We start from the raw sequence: 26596 nt of genomic DNA on the forward strand, positions 1-26596 counted from the left end.
GCCTTTCTCCCCCTATTTTTTCTTTAGTACTGAGTAAAGGTAAAAGATGATGATGATGTACATTTTTTATTTGTCACAGTACTCTCAGCTTCATTCTTACACTAGATATTCATCATGTCCACCCTACATTATTATTCTTTATTGCATTTCACAACAGTCTTTCTCATGTATCTCCACTTATTTTTGTTGGCTGTGAGTTGGTTCTATAATGACCTGTCAGATGTATAGGAAATGTCTTACAAAAGTGTGGTGAAAGAGAAGGGTTACACCTTCAACCTGCCTAACTCTTACTGAAACCTCTTTTAGCACCTGTTATTAGGGATGCTCAGGAACAGTTCCAGTGCAGCTGTCTTCATCTCCAGAGACATTTTAAGGTGCAAAAAACACCAGTTGTATAGCATGGTCCTAAACTTGTTCCCATCACCAGTGTGAGGCACAAGAGAGAGCCTACATTATTATACCTCAGATCAGCTACAGAATGGCCTGTGCCGCTGGCAGCTGACACAGGAAACATTCCATTCAAATTAAAACACAGAAACACTCAATTTCTATTCCCATCAATCATAAGGCAGATTCAACAATGACAAAACCATTACTAAGACTTCTAAGTCTGTGGATCCCTCCCGCACCAGATCTGGTCATTCTGACAAACACCTCAACAAGAAATGGGATTTTCAGTCTGAATATGAGATATTGTAAATAGCCTATCAATTCAACATGCAATATATCTGTAGCAGCTCATTCCCAGTGTAGGACGCCACCGCTGCCTCCACTTCCTCCTCCTCCTCCTCCTCCTCGCTGCCGTTGAAGCCGCCAATGAATGAGGGCGTGCGGCGACATGATGGAGCCCTACCCACCTCAGGACTCTCAGAAGACAGCTGCAAGCTCACGTTTAACAGTGACTCACTGACTGTCAGTGTGCTCAGTTGTGGGTCCAAGAGTGAAGACTAGGGCCAAGAGGATGGTGGTTGTGGAGGTGGGGAGAAGGGTCTGGCACTTGGGGTGGCGAGCTTGAAGAATGAGCCGATCTTCGTCTGAGGATAGGTGTGGTGATTATGTCGGAGGGTGACAGCATCCCTGACTGCCTGCAGATCCATCGCCAGCTTGAGTGGCACCAACTCCCTTTTGCAAATGAGGATGCAGGGCATGCTCAAGCGTCTGCTCAGTGCCAGCCCATGGCGCATCAAGACGAGGGAGCGACGGAGTGGTAGGTTGGCTAGAGTCAGGGCCCTCATCCTCGTCCTCGTCACTTTCCTCTGTCGGCTCCTCAGAGACATCAGCGGTGATGTCCTCATAAGACAACGTCTGATAACCTGGATCGCCAGCGTCATCATCCAACCAGTCCTTCACGCCGTTGACATCCACAACCTCACCAGCGTTTCAGAGCCTAAGGTGGAAATCATTCACGCGAAATCCTTCAGTTGTGCACGGTCTCGCATCCCTGAATGAGACGAGACCAACCCCTTTTCCAAGGTTTTGATGGAGAATTACTTCCAAGCATTGGCCCAGTTGAACACCACAGACTTGATGTTGTAACACCGCAGATTCTCCAAGGTCTGCTCCTCATATGTGTTGACCCCTTCCTTATCCTCAAGCAGCACCATCACCTTATCAAGGAATCTCTGACAGTACAGTCTCTTGGCTGCCATGCTAACACCTTGGTCATTAGTTGAATGGGAGCAGTCGTATTAGTTTTCAGAAACATGAACCCAATACAGCCGTTTCCAGCAACCACATCCTTTACCGACGGATGCGCGGGGACATTGCCAAGGATCATGAGAGCCTTTACCTGGCCGCGAGGGATGCCAAGTTCCTCCATTTGATATCGGATAACTTCCATCACAAAGTGTCTCTGAAGATCTTAGCAGTAAACCAGGCCTCCACAGAATGATACCACACAATAGGCAGGCTATCCATCAACCCACAGAGACAACATGGCTGTTTTGCACATTTAACAGTAACAGGTTTGAGGCAGTGCATCCCGTTAGCAATGGCACAGCACAACATCGAGACACATTGTTTGGACAACTACTGACCAGGCACAGTCTTCTCTGTCTCTTTTGCCAGGGTGTTGGTGGGCAAGGAATGGAAGAATAGGCTAGTTTTGTCAGCATTGTACACCTGACCGAGAGCAAAGCCCTCCTTCTCAATCAGGTGCTGCATTTTCTGGTTAAATGATTCAACTTCCTCCACTACCGCGTTCAAAGCCTTGTTACATGCCTTACGGCCAGTAAGTCCATGCCAAAGTTTGAATCAGAAGAGCCAACTCACAGATGCGTTGAAGTTGTGAACGTTGTGCAGGCGTGCAAATTTCTTGACTGCAGTCTTCAATTCAGTCCCATGTACAAGCATGCTGGCACCCCATTGGTGACGGAACCAGACCTAAGTCGACAGGTCGATGCTAGCGTGACGGGGCTGGGACGTCACCTTCCGATCGTCTTTTTGAGTGGTTGTGTGTGTGTGTGTGTGTGTGTGTGTGTGTGTGTGTGTGTGAGGAAGAAGGAACCAAAGGCCGTGAGCCTGCAAAATTGTTCCTTCCAAGAGAAAAACAAAATACAAGAGAGAGCCAAATTCAAGATTCGATCATTTCAAGATGCCTGGACACACTGTGTTTGAAAGACTGGAGATCATAGGAAGCAGGAAATACAGACAGAGGGAGACAGTTCCAGAGTTGACCTGTTGCATAAATGAAGGACTGGGAGTAATAGTTAAAGCTTGCATTAGAGGGTTGGACAGAAAAGGGATGAGAGTTTGCTGCTAGACGGGTGCTACACGCCTATCGTAGAGGTGGAGGAATGCATGCAGACAGTTCAGAGGAGCAGTGACCATTGAAGTAGCGATAGAAAAGAGATAACGATGCAACAGTGCGGTGAAGAGACAGAGGTTGAAGGGAGTCAGTAAGAGGAGGAGAGTTAATGAGACAAAAAGCCTTTGACTCCACCCTATTGAGAAGAGCTGTATGTGGGGAGTCACCCTACACATGAGAGTTTTACCCCACATAGGGGCGGATAAAATCCCTGTCTAGAGTCAACAATTGTGCAGGGGTAAAGAAGGAACGGAGTCGGCTTAGCACACTTAATCTCTTGGAAGCAGATTTTACAAGAGATGTAATATGATCATTCCAAGATAAGTCCCGAGAAAATGAAACCCCAAGCATGTTCAAGGATGATGCAGGATTAAGCAGAATATTATTAAACATTAGTGGGTATATCTGTGGAAGATTTTGTCGGGTTGAAAGGTGTAAAAACTGAGTTTTTGATGCATTAAAAACAACCAGATTATTTTTACCTCGGTCAGAGATACGAGCCAAGTCAGACATTAGGTGTGCCATAGCCTCATCCCTTGTTTGCTGAAGTAACTGCTGAGATGGATGTTGCGGAAACCAAATGGAAAGGTGAGGGATGGAGTCATCAGTGTATGAGTGGATAGGGTTAGATGTACAGCTTAGAAGGTCATTGATGAATAAAAGGAAGAGAGTTGGTGATAGGACAGAGCCCTGAGGAACACCACTGTTGAGTGATCTAGAAAAAGAATGATGGCCGTCTACAACAGCGACTATAGAATGACCAGAAAGGAAACTAGAGATGAAAGCACCGTAGTCTTGTCCGTACTGAGTCAGCTGGTCCTATGATATCTCGATATTAAACAAGGTTGAATGGACCAAGTCATATTCATGCAGAGTGCATGAAGTTGACCAGCCCGTGTCAGCCTTGCCCAGTATCTCACACTTCTTCTCCAGAGTCAAAACCCTCCTCTTGTGTTTCTCTGGTGGCGGTGGGGCTATTATCACACACACGAGAACACCACAGAGGAGGATTAACCTCTACACGCCGGGGGTTTTCCGATGTTACATGCTCCTCCCTACAGGGGATATCTGTGACGGAAAAAAATACTCTTAATTCAAACCCTGATATCTGCCAAACTATAACAGCTTGAGAAAAAATTAATTTTACATAAGAATCAACAACTCTTTTTCTTTCAAATGAAAGTATCCCCACGTCTCCAGGTGGGGATACTTTCGATGAGTAAGGATAAGTTAAAGTTCAAAGGGTGGCGGGAAGACGCTTGCAGCTATACACGTTAACCGGCGTTGCTCCGCGCCCAAAATTGTGACGGCTGTACATGTCAGCCGGCGGTTAGGGATTAAGGCCTGCAGAATGTTGGGCACCAGCACAAATGCAACAGTGGAAGCTGCCACTGTTTTACCTTGGCCAAGCATGTCCACACGCAGAGAGACAAGGGCGTTGCCATGTCTCTACCCATGCTTGGCTATGAACATTCAAGCAAAAAGCGTCAAAAACCTACGAGCGCAAGAGCCCTTTTCACTTACCTACAGACAAGATTCGTAAAATCCATCCTAGACAATTTACCTACCAACAAAGCTCCAGGTCCAGATGGAATTCCTCCAATTGTTTTGAAAAAGTGTTCCCCTGAACTTGCCTCTGTCCTAGCCAAATTATTCAGACTATCCATACGTACTACTTTATTCCCAAATTCATGGAAAGAAGCCAATATCCACCCAGTTTCGAAGAAAGGAAGTTCGTCTGACCTCTCCAATTACAGACCAATAGCTGTCACATCTTCTCTTGGTAAGGTATTTGAAACTTTAATTAATAAGCATATTGTTAAACATCTTGAATCCAACAACTTAATTAGTGATAGACAATACAGTTTTTGCCACGAAAGATCCACCATTGACATACTCAATCTCTTAACTCATACCATCCATCAATCAATTGATCTTTTTGGAGAAACTCATGCAGTAGCTCTTGATATCTCTAAAGCTTTCGACAGAGTATGGCACCATTCCCTGCTGTCCAAACTCCCTTGCTATGGACTAACGTCTTTTGTTCCTTTGATTTCTTCTTATCTTAGTGACAGGAAAATAAGAGTAAAAGTAGATGATGTATATTCGAATTTCCACTCAGTTAACGCCGGCGTGCCGCAGGGATCAGTTCTGGTGCCAACTCTATTTCTGGTTCATATTAATGATCTCTTATCTGTCACTCACAATCCCATTCACTCATATGCAGATGACTCAACACTACATAGTTCATTCACACTCAGACATCCATTTACAAAGTCTAATATCTCTACCTCTCAACTCAGTACAGCCATCTCCATAAATCAAAATCTATCTACAATTAGTGAATGGGGACAAAGCAACCTTGTCTCTTTTAATGCTAGTAAAACTAAATATATACAGTTTACTAATAGACAGATATTGCCAGATTTGTACATTACCTTCAGTGCTAGTAATATTCCCATCTCCAAAAGTATTGAAATTCTTGGTGTCTCACTTAACAGTGCCCTCAGCTGGACCTCTCATGTCAGATCACTTGCTAAGGCCACCTCAAAGAAACTTGGATTATTGTACAGAGTCCGTAACTTCTTCGCCGATGAGCAGTTAGCTATAATTTATAAGAGTCATGTGCGCTCTCAGCTTGAATATTGCTCACCCTTGTGGAATGGTTGTGGGGAGGTTGCATTGAGACAACTGGACTAAATTCAGAATAAAGCTGTTAGAATCATTAACAACCCTGCCATTACATATAAACTACCTCTTCTGCAAGTAAGAAGGAATGTTGCCTCCCTTGCATTATTTTACAGATATTTTTTTGGCAAGTGCTCAGACGAGGTTGCGTCCATGGTGCCGCCTCTCCATGCCTTCCCTCGTGCTACACGGGCATCTGGTAGCGCTCATGACTGGAATGTCACTCAACCATATTGCCTATCAGAATTCTTTCATTCCCCGAACTGCATTTCTCTGGAACTCGCTTCCCCAGAGTTGTTTTCCTCCAAATTTCAACCCACAACTGTTCAAGTCTAACTGTTACAGATATTTTATGAATGGAGGACACCAGTAGTCTGGTGTATGGATTATTTTTTTTCCTCCCCCATTTGTTTTTCCTTCCTCCGTTCTGTTATTTAAAAAAAAAAAAAAAAAAAAGAAAAAAAAGTCCCAGCGTGGCAGAAACAATGGGACCCCGTACATTGTGGGCCTAACGAGTGCCTGAATAATCCGGATGGTGATGCAATTTTGACCATTCGGTTAGAAGGTGGATTGTGGGAAGTAGTGGTTGTGCTTTTTGCGCTTTAAAATAGTTGTCCCTGTTGGAAGCAGAGGAAAACCCAGAGAGCATTTATAACTAATTCGAGTGGTTTTTTAACCCAGGGATTGCATTCTAGTTCTTGTTAATAATTCTTATTATTAATAAATGCTACTGCGTTTAACCCTTGTGGACAACTGTATTGTAAATATGTGTAAATACTTAGGAATTTTCCATTGACATGACTGCACCTGCTTGGTAGGATGATGTGTATCTTAACGAGAAAATAGAAGAAGGTTGAACATTGTCTTGACTTAGATAAAGTGAAGATTTGGCTTTAGTTTTATTTAAAACTAACATTAAGTTAAGTTGGATTTTCATTTTAAATTTCATGAAGTAATTCACTGGATTTAGGCAATTGTAATTAAATAATATTTGGCATGTCTGAATCCTGTGAGGGGAGAGAGACTCGCCATTTATTCATTCTGTTCCTGAAGCTCATTCGAGCCGCACCGTGTATAAATCGCACCTCAGGATGCTTGGAAAGCCCCAGGCAAACCGACCGAGACCTCGAGCACGTCTATCTATCTATCTATTGCCAGATGCCACAATCCCGTAAGGGGTTGACCATTTGACTTTGAGTTATTTGTTTTATGGGGAGGGGCACTAATCCTCCACCAACCCACTTGTTGACACGTGGGGAGCACATATGGTTTGGTTATATGGTTACCACCCAGCGTAGTAAATGGTTTCTTGGCTTACAGGAAACCATTTGGCTTGTCACTTAATGGAAAGCCACCTGTAAAGGAAAGAAAAGCAATAAGAAGAGACAGGAAAGATGGGAGAAATATGAAGAGCACATCGTCATCTGTTAATCCGACACTCTAGCTAAGTAACCTTTATGATTTGGCCAAAGTGGGAGAACTAGCTGGGATATCTATCTATCTATCTATTGCCAGACGCCTCAATCCCGTTTGGGGTGGCCACAAACAAATCGCCTCCAAGTCGCCCTGTTCCCTGCCATTTCACTGCCCTGCTGCCAACTCACACCCCCTCTCTCATATACCTCTCCACCCCATCCCTCCATCTCATCCTTGGCCTCCCCCTCCCTCTTCCCCCCTCCACCCACTCACATACACTCTCTTCTTCAGTCTTTCACCCTCCATCCTCTCCACATGGCCAAACCACCTCAGTGTGTTCCTCATAACGCTTCCTATCACATCCACATCCACACCACAACGCTCCTTTATATCCTCATTCGTCAGCCTGTCTCTCCATGTGACTCCACAGGCTCCTCTTAAATAACTCATTTCCACTGCTCTCACTCTTGACTTGTGTCCTTCCAACAACGTCCAAGGTTCACTTCCGTACGTTAGAGTTGGTATCACAATACTGTCATGTAGTAACTTTTTCACTTCCATGCTCACTTCCCTGTTTCTTATCACTGCTTTCAAAGAACCAGCAACCTTTCTTCCCTGCCATACCCTTTCAAGCACTTCACCCTCCAAACCTCCATCCTTACTCATCATACTACCCAAGTACTTAAACATACTCACATTTTCCAATTCCTCACCATCCAACCTTGCTGTACATCCACTGACTTCACCTCTCTCAAAGACCATCACTTTACTCTTCCCTACATTCACCTTTAGATTCCGTTTCTTACACACTCTCCCAAACTCATCCACCAAGCCTTGCAGCTCCCCTTCGTCTTCACTCAACAACACGGTATCATCTGCAAACAACAGTACAGGGAGTTTCCAAACACTATCCTCTCTCACCAGGGCCACTCCAACATCCACAACCCTACCTTGTACCTCTTTTATTACACCATCCATGTACAGATTGAACAACCATGGAGACATGACACATCCCTGTTTCAACCCAACTTTCAAAGAGAAAAATTCACTTAGTTCACCATCCACACGCTGGGATATAAGGAGTTAATTACTGGTGAACTAGAGTATTAATTAAACCCTAATTTCCCAAGAAACTTCTAATATTTAAATTTAATATTTGTTGTTATTAGACTAACACTTGTCAGAGAAGAGAGTGTGTAAAATTTCTGACATTTTGATGCCCTGAGTGAGGAATACAGACGTGTGCTGAGGCTTTAGAAGAGTTCAAGGTTGGATTTCTGGGTTCGACTCTGCGCAGTAGAGTGTCACACCCCAAGCTTCGAACAGAAGTGCTGATTGCCTTTTTAATGCTGAGCAGGTGTGTGGCCTGTCGGATTTGTGGGACAGAAGCCGTACTATCCTTTTGGGGGGTAGTCCAGTGGAATATTAAAATACCAACTGGCTCTGAGCTCAGGGAAATTTAGTTTATTTTAGAAATGATTGTGGAGATGAAGGCATAACCCAAGCAGTTTAACAAACCAGGGAGATAGATTTAAAACCCCATCCCTACACACGTCAGAATTTAAAATGATCAGCTTCTGAACTCAGTTAAATTTGTTTTTAGAAAATTAAATTTAAATAATAGGGATTTGAAGTGTAATTTAGAAATCAGTCAAAATGTCTATTTCCTTGTTGCAGAAGCTAACCAGTGGTAAGGCAGGTTGGGTAACGAGAGCTATAAAAGATTGTAAGATGGTATTAGCTGAAATATCTCTTGTCAGGGGAGAAATTAAGTACAGTATTCTTTTGAACATACTAAAAGATAGATGGACTAAGTATGAAGGATGCTATGCCAGTTTAGAAGCAGCAATAGTGAAAGAAAATGATTAGGATCTGTTGGAGTCGGAGACTACCAAGTATGAAGGTAAATTAGAGGAATATATAACAGTTGTAAAGCTGTTTGAGTCCAAATTAGCTAATACCACCACAGAAACTCGAGTTGTGGAACTGCGGAGTGAAACCACACTACCACTAATTACTCTCCCAGAGTTTGACGGGGAACAAAATTGGAGATCATTTTGGGATCAGTTTAAATACTTAGTCCATGACAGAACACCTCTCCAGTGTAAGTAAACTTTCTTATCTGTTAGGACAGGTCAAGGGCACGCCTTACAAGTTGATCAGGGAATTACCTGTTGAAGAAAATGATTGTGAGGCAGCTTTGACTATCCTTAGACAGAATTATGAAGACAGGGAGAAGGTCATTACCCAGTTACTGAAGGCTCTAATTGAATTACCCGTACCTAAACATGGTTTTGATTCCTTTCAAAATTTTCAGATTGCAGTGAGTTGTAACTTAAAGGCTTTATGTGCTTACGAAGATGTAAAAGCATCAGATTGGGTGCTTTTTAGAACTGTATCCTTAAAGCTGGTACCTAGAACCAAGGATGTCTTGTGTGGTAGGTACCAAATGGATCATTTCTCTTGTGAGAAGATTGAAGAGGGGTTAATACACCTCTGTAAACATTTGCAAGGAACAGTAAAGCCTGCTGAAAGTAAACAGAAGGCTGAAATAAGGAAAAGAACCACTAACCAACTGGCTGTGAAACCTAAGTCAGGAACAGCTAAACCTGTAACTAAAGAAGAGGTTGTCACTTTTCTTAGCTCCATAAAATCTGAGGAGAAAGTTTTAAAAACAAGGAGTAGACAAGCTGATGAAAATAAGGAAGTAAAAACTTCCATGGTAAGGACAGGAAAGTTTGTGTGTTTTGTAGTGAACAGCATTCCAATGTATCTTGTCAGTGTTATCCTGATTATGCTTCTAGAATAGTGAGGCTGCAGGAATTGGGATGTTGTATGATTTGCAAGAATTCAGGACACTTGTCCACGGACTGTAAAAGCAAATTAAATCTTTGTTTCAAGTGCAAAAGAGATAAGCATCACAGTGCTTTGTGCCCAAGGATGATTAAGTATGAGGTTCCTAAAACCACGAGTGTCAATATGATGGTTGCGAAAGCAAATACCCCGGTCACAATGCCAGTTGCAGTTCCAATAGTAGAAATGAAAGTAATGATAGAAAATAGAAGTATATCAGCTTGTACACTTTTCGATACAGGTGTACAGAAAACTTTCATTTCTGCAGACATTGTGGAGAAGTTAAAGTTACCTATTAATGACAAAGTAAATCTAGCCATTACAGGATTCTTAACTACTATGGAGGCACAGTCCTTTGATTTAGTTAGACCTTTAATACAGCTTGACAGGTATAAATGCTGTATAACAGTGGCTGTACTGGATAAGATGGAAACAAGTATATATATATAAAAGGACTGAAGGAAACCTCTGATCATCTACAGAGCTCAGGGATAAGGTTGGCTAGACAAAATGTGAAATCAGATACTGTGGGTCCCATAAAAATGATAATTGGTTTCGATTACTGTGGAAGATTCCTGCATGGGACTTTCAAGAAGAATAAAGTACAGTTGTTCAAGAGTCCAGAACGTAGCCTTATTATGGGTCAGGTGCCTTTCCCAAAGCAAGGCAGAGGAGAGGCCAAACTGGTAGAGTCAGTCTTTGTTACCCCCATACAATCATTCATGGTAGCTAGAAAAGGTTTAGAATTAGAACCTACCCAGATAAATGATTTGCTAGATGAAAAAATTGAACTTGTACACAAATTGTGGGACCCAGACAGTGTAGGAGTACACTCTGAAAAACCAACCCCTAAAAATAAAATAACTTTGTATGATCCTGCATTGGAATTTAAAGATGGACAGTATTGGGCTGGATTGAAAGTAAACCATTCAAAGCGATGAGGTGAAAGAGAGAGAGATTGTCCAGGTGCTTGAGGGTGCGAAAGTGGATGTATGTGGAATAACTGAAACAAAATGGAGAGGAGAAAGTGTGAGAGAATGGGAGTATGGATGAGGTATATGTGCAGGAGTAGGTGAGAATGAGAGGGCAAAGGAAGGAGTATGTATAGTTGTAAGTAAAAGATGGAAGAAGAGCATAAGACAGTATGGATCAGTTGGGTCAAGGATTGTGTGGGTAAAGTTGAAAGTTGGAATACAAATGTGGGCGATTGTGTGCGTGTATGCGCCAACGCAAGATCGTGCTAGAAGAGTGAGAGAAGAGTTCTGGACAAATGTAGAAGTGTGCATGGAAAAGTTGGGAAGGAATGAGAGAGTGTTTTTGATTGGTGATATGAATGGTAAAATTGGGAATGTGAAGGTGGATGGAATAGTTGGTGAGTGGGGTGTGCCTGCTGAGATAGATGAGAATGGGAGTGCTTTAGTGGACATTTGTTCTGGGAGGGGGTTGGTGATAGCCAATACCCTCTTCAGGCATAAAATGATCCACAGGTATACATGGCGAGTGATGAGAAGGGTGGGTGGTGAACTGAATGAAAGGAAGGCAATGATTGATCATGTGTGTGTGGATGAAAGGATGCGAAGATATGTAATGGATGCAAGAGCTTATAGAGGTTGGGGGAGTGGACTTTCTGACCACTACTTGGTGGTGGCCAGAATTAGGATTCAAGTAAGATGGAGGAATAGAAGAAGGGAAAGACGAGAGGAAGGAGTAGTTGCAAGGAGAATGGAAAGGTTACAAGAGGATGAGAAAAAGGCAGAGTATAAGAAAGAAGTGGAGGAACGTTTGGACAAATATTAATTGGAGCAGATGGGAGATGTGGATGGTGTGTGTAGGATATTTACAGAAGAAATATGTGCAGCATGTGATGTGGTGTGTGGAAGGAAGTGAAGACGGAGGGGGGTGCAAGGAACAGCGTGGTGGACTGAAGAGGTGAGACAGGCTGTGGCACAAAAGAAGAAAGCATACAATGAATGGATGAGAAATAGGGGCGTGGAAGAAGTTGAGAGGCGGAAGAGAGAGTTATATGTAGAAAGAAAGAGAGAGATGAAAAGATTAGTAAGAGAGAGTAAGAAGAGAGTGGATGAGGAATTTGGAAGGAATTTGAGTGTAAAGTGGAGGGACTGTAAGAAAATGTTCTTGAAAGAGGTGAAAAGAGTAAGACAGGGTGGAAGTGAAGTTTACAGGGGAGTGAAAGATAAAAATGGTAGATTAATAGTGGAGAAGGGAGAAAAAGTGAGCAGATGGAGAGAACACTTTAAGGAATTGTTGAACGTAGAGGATGTAAGTAATGCGAGTATAAGTGGCTGGGGAATGGCTGGGAGAAGGAGGGAGGTGAGAAGACAGGAACAGATCAGTAGGATAGAAGTTGTGGAAGCAATGAAGAAAGTTAAATTGGGGAAAGTCCCAGAAATTGATGGAGTGTGTGGTGAAATCCTGAAGCATGGGGGAGAGATAGTAGTAGAATGGATGTGGAAGATGTGCAGATTGGCCTGGGAGGAAGGTAGAGTCCCGGAGGATTGGAAGTCAGGTATAATTATTCCCTTGTACAAAGGAAAAGGGGAAAAAGAAGTGTGTGGTAATCACAGGGGCATTTGTCTTCTTAGTATAATAGGAAAAGTGTATGGTAGGATACTTATTGACAGAGTTAGAGAAAGAACAGAAAAATTAGTTGGAGAAGAACAAGGAGGCTTTAGGAAGGGAAGAGGTTGTGTAGATCAGATATTCATTCTTAGATCTTTAGTGGAAAAGTTTCTAGAGAAGGGAAAGAAATTGTATGCGGCTTTCATGGATTTGGAGAAAGCATATGACAGGGTGGATAGACAAGGATTGTGGAAAGTGTTAAGAATATATGGAGTAGATGGGAAGTTGTTGAATGCTGTGAAGAGTATGTACGATGGTGCGAAGGCTGCAGTGCATGTGGATGGTGAACTAAGTGAATTTTTCTCTTTGAAAGTTGGGTTGAAACAGGGATGTGTCATGTCTCCATGGTTGTTCAATCTGTACATGGATGGTGTAATAAAAGAGGTACAAGGTAGGGTAGTGGATGTTGGAGTGGCCCTGGTGAGAGAGGATAGTGTTTGGAAACTCCCTGTACTGTTGTTTGCAGATGATACTGTGTTGTTGAGTGAAGACGAAGGGGAGCTGCAAGGCTTGGTGGATGAGTTTGGGAGAGTGTGTAAGAAACGGAATCTAAAGGTGAATGTAGGGAAGAGTAAAGTGATGGTCTTTGAGAGAGGTGAAGTCTGTGAATGTACAGCGAGGTTGGATGGTGAGGAATTGGAATATGTGAGTACGTTTAAGTACTTGGGTAGTGTGATGAGTAAGGATGGAGGTTTGGAGGGTGAAGTGCTTGAAAGGGTACGGCAGGGAAGAAAGGTTGCTGGTACTTTAAAAGCAGTGATAAGAAACAGGGAAGTGAGCATGGAAGTGAAAAAGTTACTACATGACAGTATTGTGATACCAACTCTAACGTATGGAAGTGAAGCTTGGGCTTTGTTGGAAGGTCACAAGTCAAGAGTGAGAGCAGTGGAAATGAGTTATTTAAGAGGAGCCTGTGGATTCGCATGAAGAGACAGGCTGACGAATGAGGATATAAAGGAGCAGTGTGGTGTGGATGTTGATGTGATAGGAAGCGTTATGAGGAACACACTGAGGTGGTTTGGCCATGTGGAGAGGATGGAGGTTGAAAGACTGATGAAGAGAGTGTATGTGAGTGAGATGGAAGGGGGAAGAGGGAGGGGGAGGCCGAGGATGAGATGGAGGGATGGGGTGGAGAGGTACATGAGAGAGGGGGGTGTGAGTTGGGAGCAGGGCAGTGAAATGACAGGGGACAGGGCGACTTGGAGGCGATTTGTTTGTGGCCACCCCAAACGGGATTGAGGTGTTTGGCAATAGATAGATAGATAGTATTGGGCTGGATTACCATGGAAAGTAAACCATTCAAAGTTACCAACAAATTCCCATGCAGCTAAGGCTCAGTTAAATAATTTTTATAAAATAAATAAATGAATAAATTAAAAAATAAAATAAATAGAAGAGGTAGAATTCCCTGTTAACCATAATAATGATTACACATTTTTCTGCCTCAAACATCAGATTGCATCAGACTGCCCTCTTTACACAACGCACACATCCACATTATATCACATTACCTTAAACCAGTTATCCTCTCTCCATGAAACACCGATCTTGTCTTTACATATCATACACATTCCACAACACATCCCTGCTCTCCCCCCCATAAAAAGAACCATGGCTGCTGCTATACTGGGAATTAGTGCGATGGTTTCTTGGGTGACCACCACTGTCAGGGCTGAGTCGTCTGCACAGGGCCATCCTGGTCGTCATCAAGCGACTGTGCCACCTCCAGTGTTGCAGCGCCCTATATCTGCTTGTCAGTGCAGTAAAATTTTCTTTTGCAATAGGGGACTTCACTCCAACATCAACTCTATTCAAAATTTCCTCCTGTTTGAATCCCCTAATCTGTTATTTTTGACAGAGACACATGTAAGCTCCATCTCTGCTTTAGCTAGATTTAATTTTCTTGGTTATATCTTGATTCAAAATTTCAGACCCAAAGGAGGCATATGTTGCCTTGCTAAAACAGAAATTCCCCCGGAGGAGATTACTGTACAGTCAGACCTCACTATAACAGGCTAATTGGGGCCCCAGCCATTCTGAAAAATGCGAAATTCCGGTAAAAGTGATATCTGGGCTTCTCCCTGCTAACCCGGACTTTTTCCGATATATCGGACATTAGTCCGGATCGCATAAACGATTTTTAAACACTTTTGGATGTTGGAGTGGCCCTGGTGAGAGAGGATAATGTTTGGAAACTCCTTATACTGTTGTTTGCAGATGATACTGTGTTGTTGAGTGAAGATGAAGGGGAGCTGCAAGGCTTGGTGAATGAGTTTGGGAGAGTGTGTAAGAAACGGAATCTAAAGGTGAATGTAGGGAAGAGTAAAGTGATGGTCTTTGAGAGAGGTGAAGTCAGTGAATGTACAGCGAGGTTGGATGGTGAGGAATTGGAAAATGTGAGTACGTTTAAGTACTTGGGTAATGTGATGAATAAGGATGGAGGTTTGGAGGGTGAAGTGCTTGAAAGGGTATGGCAGGGAAGAAAGGTTGCTGGTTCTTTGAAAGCAGTGATAAGAAACAGGGAAGTGAGCATGGAAGTATTGTGATACCAACTCTAACGTATGGAAGTGAAGCTTGGACATTGTTGGAAGGACACAAGTCAAGAGTGAGAGCAGTGGAAATGAGTTATTTAAGGGGAGCCTGTGGAGTCACATGGAGAGACAGGCTGACGAATGAGGATATAAAGGAGCGTTGTGGTGTGGATGTGGATGTGATAGGAAGCGTTATGAGGAACACACTGAGGTGGTTTGGCCATGTGGAGAGGATGGAGGTTGAAAGACTGACGAAGAGAGTGTATGTGAGTGAGGTGGAGGGGGGAAGAGGGAGGGGGAGGCCGAGGATGAGATGGAGGGATGGGGTGGAGAGGTATATGAGAGAGGGGGGTGTGAGTTGGGAGCAGGGCAGTGAAATGGCGGGGGACAGGGTGACTTGGAGGCGATTTGTTTGTGGCCACCCCAAACGGGATTGAGGTGTCTGGCAATAGATAGATAGACTACCATTTAGGTACTGTACTGTGTTATAACTTCACTACATTAATCAGATGGTATAATACTGTATATATAATAATACTGTACTGTACACTGATAAACATGTCTTATTATTTACCTTACTGTGGTGAACATAGCTGTAGTGGTCAGGCAGTCTGGACTGCTTCTTGCTTTATCGGACTTTTTCCGATATATAGGAATTTAGTCCATATTCCTGGGGAAGGTGCTCAAGAGGAGTCTGTGGAGGGAAGTGTTGGTGCGGTGGGGAGTGCGGCGCTGTAAGTGTTGCCGCGCCTCGGAACCCCTGTTATTTAAGGTCATCAGACCTGTTGTCTACTGTTGTTAAGGTGACTACCCATATTTTTGTTATTGTAGCTATAGCTTTAGTACAATGTCTGAAAAGTATGACCTTTCTTATGTCTCTAAGGGCCAAAAAATGTCCAGGTATGAAGGGGTACCGCCCATATGTAATTATTCTCATAATATTATGTATTCCCAGTACGTGAAATCCCAGTGCGCGAGGTCGTGGACCGCCCAGTCTCTCGCACACTGTGCGGGCCTACTGTATATATATACAGTACATATATATATTATACATATCATATATATATATATATATATATATATATATATATATATATATCTATCTATCTATCTATCATTTCCTGTGGCACCCTCGGGGATGCATAGGGCCTCGATGAACTCACACCACCACATCCTATCTTGTGCTAACTCCTCAAGATCTCCCCAACACTCATCTCCAGCTTCCCGTCTCATTGTCCTCACCCACGTCTCTTTTGGCCTTCCTCTACCTCTCCTACCAAGTGCCACCCACCCTGGTGTACCTCGTATTATTCCCTGTCTCCTATACACATGTCCTAGCCACTTCCATCGTGAGAATCTAACATATTCATCGATCGGCTGCACTCCCGTTATTTCTCTAATTCTACTATTTGGTATCCTTTCCCACCACTTAACTCCTAATATTCTTCTAAGTGCTTTGTTTTCAAACACCAAGAATTTATTTTCCATAGTCACTGTGCTGTACCAAGACTCGTGTCCATAAATTAAGATACTCCTAACCATTACCTTATAAAGTTTGATTTTTGTATGCACAGAGAAATTGTTATTATTCCAAATATTTTTAAGCATTCCCATTGCCTGATTAGCCTTCTTTAACCTTTCCTCGAATTCAAAGTTCAAAGAACCATCCTTGGCTAAATAAGTACCTAAATATTTAAATCTATCAACTTGCTTTACAACCATACCTCCAATTACACATTCCTGCGCATTTTCCATATTCATATTGATTATTTCAGTTTTTCCACAATTAATAACCAAACCCACCTTGCGACCTTCACACACCAAACAGTCCAACACTCTCTGCATCTCTTCTGGCCCATCACAAATCAAAACTATATCATCTGCATAATCTAAATCCAAAAGTTTCCTGTTCTCTCCCCAAAGTATACCTGCACCGGTTTCTGTTCCAACGCGTTTCATAATATAATCAATGACCAATATAAATAGTAAAGGCGATAGAACACCACCTTGAATTACTCCGGACTTGACTTCAAACGAATCACTCAGACAACCATCAACCATCACTTTACAAAATGTGTCCTCATGCATGTTCATAATGACCCTCACAAACTCCTCTGGTATTCCATAATGTCTCATGATCTTCCCCATAGTCTCTCTCGAAACACTATCAAAAGCCTTTTCAAAATCAACAAAACAAAGACTTAACGGTACTCTCATTTCATTAACTTGCTGCATCAAATGCCTAACTATAAAGATCTGATCATTGCAACCACGTCCCTTTCTAAAACCAGCCTGTTCATCCCTCAGAATACCCTCAACCACTGGCTCCAACCTATTTAACAACACCCTACTGAAAACTTTCAAAGCTATCGGTGACAAAGAGATTCCCCTCCAATTACCACATTCACTCAGGTCTCCCTTCTTCGGAACTTTAACAATTACACCATTCTTCCAAACTGATGGTAGTAACCCCGTCACCCATATCTTATTGAATAGCTTGGTCAGGATCATTATTAATCTATCCCCCTCCACTTTAAACATTTCCGGAAATAAACCATCCTCCCCTGGTGCCTTATTATTCTTTAACTGTTTTACTGCTTTCTCCACTTCTGCAAGCCTCAACTCTCCTGTTTCTATATTTAAATCTTCCTGAGCAGACGGTATATCCTCTTCTGGTGGTATTGGTCTATTAAGAACTGTATCAAAATGCTCTTTCCATCTATTTTTAATATCTCCATCTTTGGTCAATAAATTTCCTTCCCTTTCTCTAACTGGTATTTCCTTGCGTTTACCTGCATTACCACTCAGTTCTCTAATCGATTCATATGCTATTCTTTGACTCTGTCCATCATTTTTGTTTATTAAGATTTCAGTCTCTGCAACCTTTTCATCCACACATCTTCTTTTATCTCTCCTAGCTAACCTTCTTACTTCTGAATTCAAACTCCAGTACGCAGCTCTTGCTAATTCAATCTCTTGTTCATCAACGCATTGCATCTCACTCCTCAATTTAGCCTCACCTCTCTTTTTTATCATATCCCACGTTTCCTCTGATATCCATTTCTTTCTCCTGAAGCTATGTCTCCTTCCAATCGTGCATTCAGCAGTCTCATGCAAAACTTTGTTCACATCCTCCCACATCTCATCTACACTTCTCTCCCCCTCTTCCAATGTTTCCAACACCAAAAGCCTATTTCTGCATTCTAATCTGAATTCCTCCTTTTCTTCTCCTTCCCTTCTAAGCTTAACAATATCGTATCTACCAACACCAGATTTTTCCTTCTTCTGATTTTTAAGTTTAAATCTTATTTTTGCAATGCTGAGTTGATGGTCACTACCAATATCCGCTCCCCGTTTAACATGAACATCTAGCAGAGAACTTCTATGCCTCCTACTGATAGCGATGTGATCAATCTGATTTTTATGTTTTCCACACGGCGACACCCAAGTTGTCTTGTGTATATTGCAATGCTGAAAGAGTGTGCCACCGATGCCTAAGTCATTTGCTAGACAGAAGCTTCCAAACCTCACTCCGTTTTCACTCATCCTACTACCAACTCCCATCTTACCCATACATGCCTCAAATCCCTCATTTGAACAGCCCATTACTGCATTAAAGTCTCCAACGCAGATCAAAACATCATGTCTAGGCACCCTTCCTACTCCTTCTTGCAACTTTTCATAAAATGTGTCTTTCCTTTCATCGAGTGCATCATTAGTAGGTGCATAACACACAAACAGACTGATGTTGCCATGATTTGATTTAAACCGTGCGTATAACAATCGCTCATCTATATATATATATATATATATATATATATATATATATATATATATATATATATATATATATACACAGTAATCACTCTAATATCCGGACGCACAATAACTGAACATCCCCACTAACCGGACATAATCGTCCTGGGATCCAATATTCCCCAAATGGTCCGAAAACCCCCCAAAAATTAAAAAGAAAGAAAAAAAAAAAAAATTCCTGCCCGTAATTTGAACTTGCCGCGCGCAGCGCGGGAGAGCATTGTTATGGTGCGTCATTCCTCCGACGTCCGATAGAGCGCCACTGCATCCTCCCCACTTTCTGCCTGTCTCTCCGCGAGTGCACTTCCGTCGTTATGGCTGCCCACGTGATCGCTTTTGTGGTGGTGCCTTACCTGCTGCAGGCACTCCTGCTGCTCTCGGGCCTCCTCTTAGTGTGTGTGATGATGGCCTCGCCACCTGAGAAAAGGAAGAGAGTGGTGTTGACTCTGGAGAAGAAATGGGAGATATTGGAGAAAGTAGATGCGGAGTGGTCTTCTTTCCGCATTCTCTGCGAGTTTAAACTGGCCCGATCTACTTTGTTCGATATTAAGAGATCCCAAGACAAACTCATGCAGTACACGGCTGACTTCTCATCGAGAAGCAAACGCAACGTGGAGAGGAAGGTGATGCTTACCCCCAAGTTTGCAGAAATCGACCGCTCCACGTTGATTTGGTATCGACAACGTGCTGCTGGTGTGATGGTACGTGGAACGGAGCTGAAGGCTGCTGCTGAGAAGTTCGCCAGGCTTCACGACGCCCTAGACTTCAAGGCATCCAAGGGTTGGCTCTTTGCGTTCAAGTTACGGCATGGCCTTACCAACCGTAAAGCTCATGGCGAAGGTTTGGACGCTAACGAGGATGGAGTTGACGAGTTTCGGCACAAGGTGAAGAGCTTGATCGACAGGGAGGGCCTCACTCCCGGTCAAGTCTACAACGCAGACGAAACTGGTCTATTCTATCGCTCGCTGCCAACGAACACTCTAGCCGAGGAGACGGAGAAGCATGTACCTGGCCGCAAGCTCTCCAAGGAACGGATATCTGCTTTGTGTTGTGCCAATGCTAACGGCATGCACTGGCTTAAGCCCGTTGTTGTTGGCCGCGCAAAGCAGCCTCGGTGTCTTTGTGGGATGATGGATGTCCTTCCTGTCGTCTGGTACCATTCTTTGAAGGCATGGTTTACAGCTGTGATCTTCAAAGACTGGTTCCACCACCACTTCGTCAAGGAGGTCATCAATTACCAGACGAAGACACTGGGAATCCCGCGCGACCAGGTAAAGGCCCTCCTCCTCCTCGACAATGCACCTGCCCACCCGTGCGACAAGGACTTGGTTGCTGAGAATGGCCGGATTAGGTGCATGTTTCTGCCACCTAATACGACTGCTCTCATCCAACCAATGGACCAAGGAGTGATCGTGGCAACAAAGCGCCTATACCGAAGGAAGTTCCTGGATGAGGTGATGGTTGTTCTCGAGGACGAGGACGAGCGCAGGGAGGGACGGGACACATGAGGCAAGCGGACTTTGGAAAACCTTCGCCGCTACAACATCAAGTCTGCGCTGTACAGCTGGGCTAGTGCATGGAAGGAAATCCCTGTGAAGACTCTGGAAAATGGTTGGTCTCGTCTGCTTCTCGGAACGGATGTGGAGTACGATTTTCTAGGGTTTGACGTGGATGACTTCCATGCACGGCTACGTACGCACGGCGATGATGTTGATGTGGACGATGTTCGTGAGTGGTTGGATGACAACGAGGGCGATCTTGGGTATCAGACATTGTCTAATATCGAGATCATGTCTTCAGTTGCAGGTGTCAGTACCGAGCTTGAAGATTCCGACGAGGAAGGCGATGATGATGCGGACTCCTCTCAGCAGGACACTACTCCAGCCATCCCCAAGCTGAGCGCACTCCGGGAACATCTAGAGTTCGTCCTAGACTACCTGAAACACCCGGACTGCGACAGGGAGATGGGGCCCTTGGGACATGTGAAGGAAGTGCGTGCTTTCAGGCAGCGCATCATCAATCGTCAGAATCATCAGTCATTGCGTCAATCAACCATTGACAGTTTTTTCAGGCCTGTGACCCCCGTTGTGCCCAGCCCTGGCTCCACTCCGTTGCCTCCCCAAGACAGGCCCTCATGGTCCGAGCCATAGCCCAGCACATCAGCCACGATGGAGTCACCACTCGACGTGAGTTTGCGGCTGTCTTCAGAGCCGTCTGCAGTGGGTACGCCATCACCATGACCCAGCGACGCACCCCTACGTCACCTGCCAGTGATACTCTCGGACTCTGACAGTGTATAAACAGCAAGAACTTCTCCACTAGACCACACGGGAATTTAGAGTGTTGTGCAGTGAAAAAAACTGTGTTGTGTTAAGGATTTACAGTTATGAGAGAAAAGACTCATTTGGAACAAAATTTAACATAAATAGACTTGTTTGTTTGGCTTTGGAAAATTATTAGAAGAAGGGGAAAAGTTAAAGTGCAGAGTGCAACACTTAGTAAGTTACAGTGGAGCATTAGTTAGACAAGAGTGCGCACTGTAAAGAGAACGGACTTCTGTGTGCGATTGACTAAGTTCAGTGCAAGACTTCAGGAACAGTGTACTGGAAGTGCTTCAGGAAATCCTTCTTACTGTCAGAGTCCGAGATGAGGCGGTTATTCATCGAGGTGGGCATGGACTTGCTGTAAGTAGGCAGAATGTTTCATACTGTATTTTTTTCTATACTATACTTACCTCATTTCACTCTTTAATGTCCTTTATTGGTGTGAATAGGGTGTTAGGAGCTATGCATGTGCAGTAGGAAGGTGTTTTTCTGAGCTAGGCTAGGTTAGGGTCCATAAACCAGTCCAGGAGCCAGTCACCAGAATGTTTAATATTGTATGAACCTATTTCTAAACCCTCATTTTATGCTTCTTTTGCATTTAATTCAGTCATTTATGTGCCTTATTGGTGTGATTTGGGTCTTAAATAGGTGCTATGCATGTCCAGAGGGAGTTGTATAGGTGTTTCTCTGAGGTAGGGTCCATAAGTACAAGTCCATAAGTTGGGGCCCAATATCCGGACAGGATCAATATCCGGACCTGCCTATGGCTCTGTTACATCAGATATTGGAGTGATTACTGTATATATATATATATATATAGATATATATATATATATATATATGTGTAGTTATATATATATATATATATATATATACAGGGTGTAACGCGACGTATGACAAAAACTTACACCAATGATCTATCATGTAATTTTGAGTATATTTTGTTCTATAAACATATGCTCTCTGCGACCCCATATTAGTACCCAGCATTCGGCTGTTTTGTGGAAAAGCTTCGTGCCTTGCATGTGCCATTGGGTGAGAGCTTGGCAGGGCGACGGGAGACGAGTATTATTAGCTTATACTGCAGTGTACATGAAAATCCCATATCCTATCAGTACACACGAGTTTTAAGAAGAAACTTTACGTAGTCTATTGATTCTTTAACATCAAGTCATGCATTCATGCAATTCTTTTGCACAAATCGACTGTAATTAAGGATTAAATTCAAAAATTTATGGCTTGCAAGGGAGTAGGGAGGGAGGGAGGACTGGCTGGTGTGTTGTTGCCAGTTATGTAATATTTGGTTTGTAGAATGTTGCCACCAGCATTATCATAACATCCACAGCTCACTCAGTGAAAGAACATTACAGTACTGAGTGACTAGCCTCAGTTTTTCAGGGGTAATATTATAATTCATTAAAATTTCTCTGCTGCAAGTAAACGTGGCACCATTTTTTTTTCATATGTTGACGTGAGAACAGTGACACAGGATTGCCAATGTAATGGCTATGTAGCTAGACCTATTTTTTGCTTCTACTTGCGGCACTAACATCTGGCAACATGATATCTAGCTACATTCTGGATATTTTTGCCATTTTTAGGTGATATTCTAGAGATTTTATCGTATTTTCTAGCGATGTTTTGCAGTGTTTATTATCTAGCGACATTCTAGCAAGTTTTCAGGACTAAACTAGCGAGACTGATGATAAGGACTTGGCAACCCTGCGTCCACTGTCATTTGAACGGGAACATTTGCAGGGGAGGGTGTACATACTTCAAATACTGTTCTCTTTGTTCTGTTGTTCACCGGGTTCAGCTTCACATGTTCATTAAACAGCATGCCACGTACGTACAGCAATGAAGAGTATGGAGATATCGAGTATTTTTTTACGGATTCTGCGATGGTAATGCCAGTCTTCAGAGAGGAATACAAGTGGAGATACCCAGTGGCGCCAGGTTTACTTGCAGCAGAAAAATTGTGATAAATAAAATTCATCCTGACGAAGTGAGGCTAATCTTCCTTTAGAATAACGTTTTTTCACTGAATGAGGTGTGGATGTTATGATAATGCTGGTAGCAACATTCTACAAACCTAATATTACATAACTGGCAACAACACACCAGCCTGTCCTCTCTCCCTCCCTACTCCCTTGCAAGCCATAAAATTTGAATTTAATCCTTAATTACTGTCGATTTGTGCAAAAGAATTGCATGAATGCATGACTTGATGTTAAAGAATCAATAGACTACGTAAAGTTTCTTCTTAAAACTCGTGTGTACTGATAGGATATGGGATTTTCATGTACACTGCAGTATAAGCTAATAATACTCGTCTCCCGTCGCCCTGCCAAGCTCTCACCCAATGGCACATGCAAGGCACGAAGCTTTTCCACAAAACAGCCGAATGCTGGGTACTAATATGGGGTCGCAGAGAGCATATGTTTATAGAACAAAATACAGTAATCCCTCTAATATCCGAACGCCCAATATCCGAACATCCCCACTAACCGGACATAATCCTCCTGGGATCCAATATTCCCAAAATGGGCCAAAAACTGCAAAAAATTCGAAAAAAATCTGACTTTTTTCCCTCCCATAATTTGAAATTCCCGCCTGGCGCCAAACAGCTGTTACACCATGGTCCCTTCACCCCTTCCTTCCTCCCCCTCCCCCCTCCCCTGTCAGGTTGCCATTTGGTATTTTTCATTACCAAGTGTGGGCCAATTTGGTAATGAAAAATTCGTTTGGTAATGCATTAGAATAATGCATTACCAAATGGATTTTTCACATGTATGAGGATACACAGGATGGAGATGGTGGATTGTTTGCTCTCTCTGATTAATCTGCTACCCTACATAGTGTGAAAATAATCAACATGGTGTTAGTTATAAGGAGAGTGATTACATGTATTTCCACTTGTATATATAATTAGTGAAGAATATATGCTAGCTTTACGAATTTGGTAATGAAAAGTTATATTTGACAATGAAAGTTGAGGAGATTGGTAATGTGGCTGTTGCGATCTGGCAACTCTGTTACCCCACCAACATCAACAGTCACAGCTTAACTCCGATGGAGAGCAGATACTCATAACAGTGCAAGCCACAGGTGCTTGTTTTTTGTGAATAAACAGTGAATAAACTGCAATATCTTGCCACTAGAACACACAGGAATTTACAGTGTTGTGCAGTGTTAAGAAATTAGAATTTAGAGTGCAGAGGATTAACTGTGGACTGCAAACTGGCGGTTCAAACCAGTCCAAGAGCAAGGGACTTGTAAGTACCCAGAATGTTTAATATTGTATAAACTCACCTCTAAAACCTCATTTTATGGTTCTTTTGCATTTATTTCAGTCTTTTATGTCCCTTATTGGTGTGATTTGGGTCTTAAATAGGTGCTATGCATGTCCAGAGGGAGATGTATAGGTGTTTTTCAGAGTTAGGGTCCGTAAGTACTAGTCCATAAGCTGGGGCCCAATATCCGGACAGGACCACTATCCGGACCTGCCTATGGCTCTATTGATCCGGATATTGGAGGGGTTACTGTATACTCAAAATTACATGATAGATCATTGGTGTAAGTTTTTGTCATACGTCGCATTACACCCTGTATATATATATATGTGTGTAGTTATATATATTTTATATATATATATATATATATATATATATATATATATATATATATATATATATATTAAATAATACTAATTAATTGCTCTCCGTGCTGGACCCGAATCGTGCTGGACTAACGCGTGTTGGACGCTAGGGTATTGTGTATATATATATATATATATATATATATATTATCTATCTATTGCCAGACGCCTCAATCCCGTTTGGGGTGGCCACAAACAAATCACCTCCAAGTCGCCCTGTCCCCCGCCATTTCACTCCCCTGGTCCCAACTCACACCCCCCTCTCTCATATACCTCTCCACCCCATCCCTCCATCTCATCCTCGGCCTCCCCCTCCCTCTTTCCCCCTCCACCTCACTCACATACACTCTCTTCGTCAGTCTTTCACCCTCCATCCTCTCCACATGGCCAAACCACCTCAGTGTGTTCCTCATAACGCTTCCTATCACATCCACATCAACACCACAACGCTCCTTTATGTCCTCATTCGTCAGCCTGTCTCTCCATGTGACTCCACAGGCTCCTCTTAAATAACTCATTTCCACTGCTCTCACTCTTGACTTGAGTTATTTAAGAGGAGCCTGTGGAGTCACATGGAGAGACAGGCTGACGAATGAGGATATAAAGGAGCGTTGTGGTGTTGATGTGGATGTGATAGGAAGCGTTATGAGGAACACACTGAGGTGGTTTGGCCATGTGGAGAGGATGGAGGGTGAAAGACTGACGAAGAGAGTGTATGTGAGTGAGGTGGAGGGGGAAAGAGGGAGGGGGAGGCTGAGGATGAGATGGAGGGATGGGATGGAGAGGTATATGAGAGAGGGGGGTGTGAGTTGGGAGCAGGGGAGTGAAATGGCGGTGGACAGGGCAACTTGGAGGCGATTTGTTTGTGGCCACCCCAAACGGGATTGAGGCATCTGGCAATAGATAGATAGATAGATATATATACATATATATACAGTACCCTCACGTCCAACACGCGTTAGTCTAGCATGATTCGGGTCCAGCACGGAGAGCAATTAATTAGTATTATTTAATATGATTTAATTACTGCAACACGAGTGTGTTAGCATAACACGCACAGAGCTCCAAGAAGTGGGCGAAATCCCCAGAGTTCACTCTAGCACGATCACCCCCGGTCCAACACGGTCATACTGGACATTCCCATCATGATGATGATAGCCAATGAAAACTTCTGATCAAGTAGCCTTCCCCGCCCGCTATCGTGACGTGATCGTGATGCCACCCAATTAAAAACGCTTCTGGTGTCACGTGATGTTTTGTTTAAATTTTTCCCGCCACAGCGCCACTCAGTCGCATAATTGCATTGGAAGGGTCTTTTTTCTTGTTGCATTTTCTGCCCTTGTTACTGCATTTTACTTTGCTCACAATGCCTAGGAAGCCTTCTGAGAACCCCAAGAAGCGTCGGCACCTCCCTCAGGCCACCAAGCTAGAAAGCATCGAGAGGAAAAAGAAAGGGGAGAGGAAAGTTGACATTGCCAAGGCCTACGACATGAATGAAGCCAACGTGATCATAATAAAAAACTAAGACAAGATCCTGGCAGCCGAAGGCTATCACACGGCACTTCATACCAGGTTTGCCGAGGATATGATGGTAAATTGAAACGGTAACGTGGTAAAATTGCCGACGATACCACGGGCATTTGGAATCCATCTGGATGGATTCCTGCCGAGGATACGACGGCCAAACAGTGTGACCAAAACCCAGGCGACTCGACAGAGAATGTATCGTACTACAGCATTGAACATTTAGCCTGACACTGAATACATATTAATATTTTAGAATAAATATCAATCGTTTTGAAACCCTTCTCATCGGCGTGCGTACCAGTTTATAAACAAAGTTGCTTCTCCTTATTCTGTACCG

At 43.2% G+C, this 26596-nt stretch overlaps 1 protein-coding gene across 1 annotated transcript in view; it reads left to right on the top strand.

The window, feature by feature from the left end:
* The window catches only part of LOC145392944 (ubiquitin-like protein 7), a 367352-nt gene that overhangs the window by 136744 nt on the left and 204012 nt on the right, over positions 1-26596 (top strand). The window lies entirely within an intron of this gene.

Source organism: Coenobita brevimanus, chromosome 23, assembly GCF_032717465.1.
Source record: "Coenobita brevimanus isolate Jiangsu-jjx chromosome 23, ASM3271746v2, whole genome shotgun sequence".
NCBI classification, from domain to species: Eukaryota; Metazoa; Arthropoda; class Malacostraca; order Decapoda; family Coenobitidae; genus Coenobita; species Coenobita brevimanus.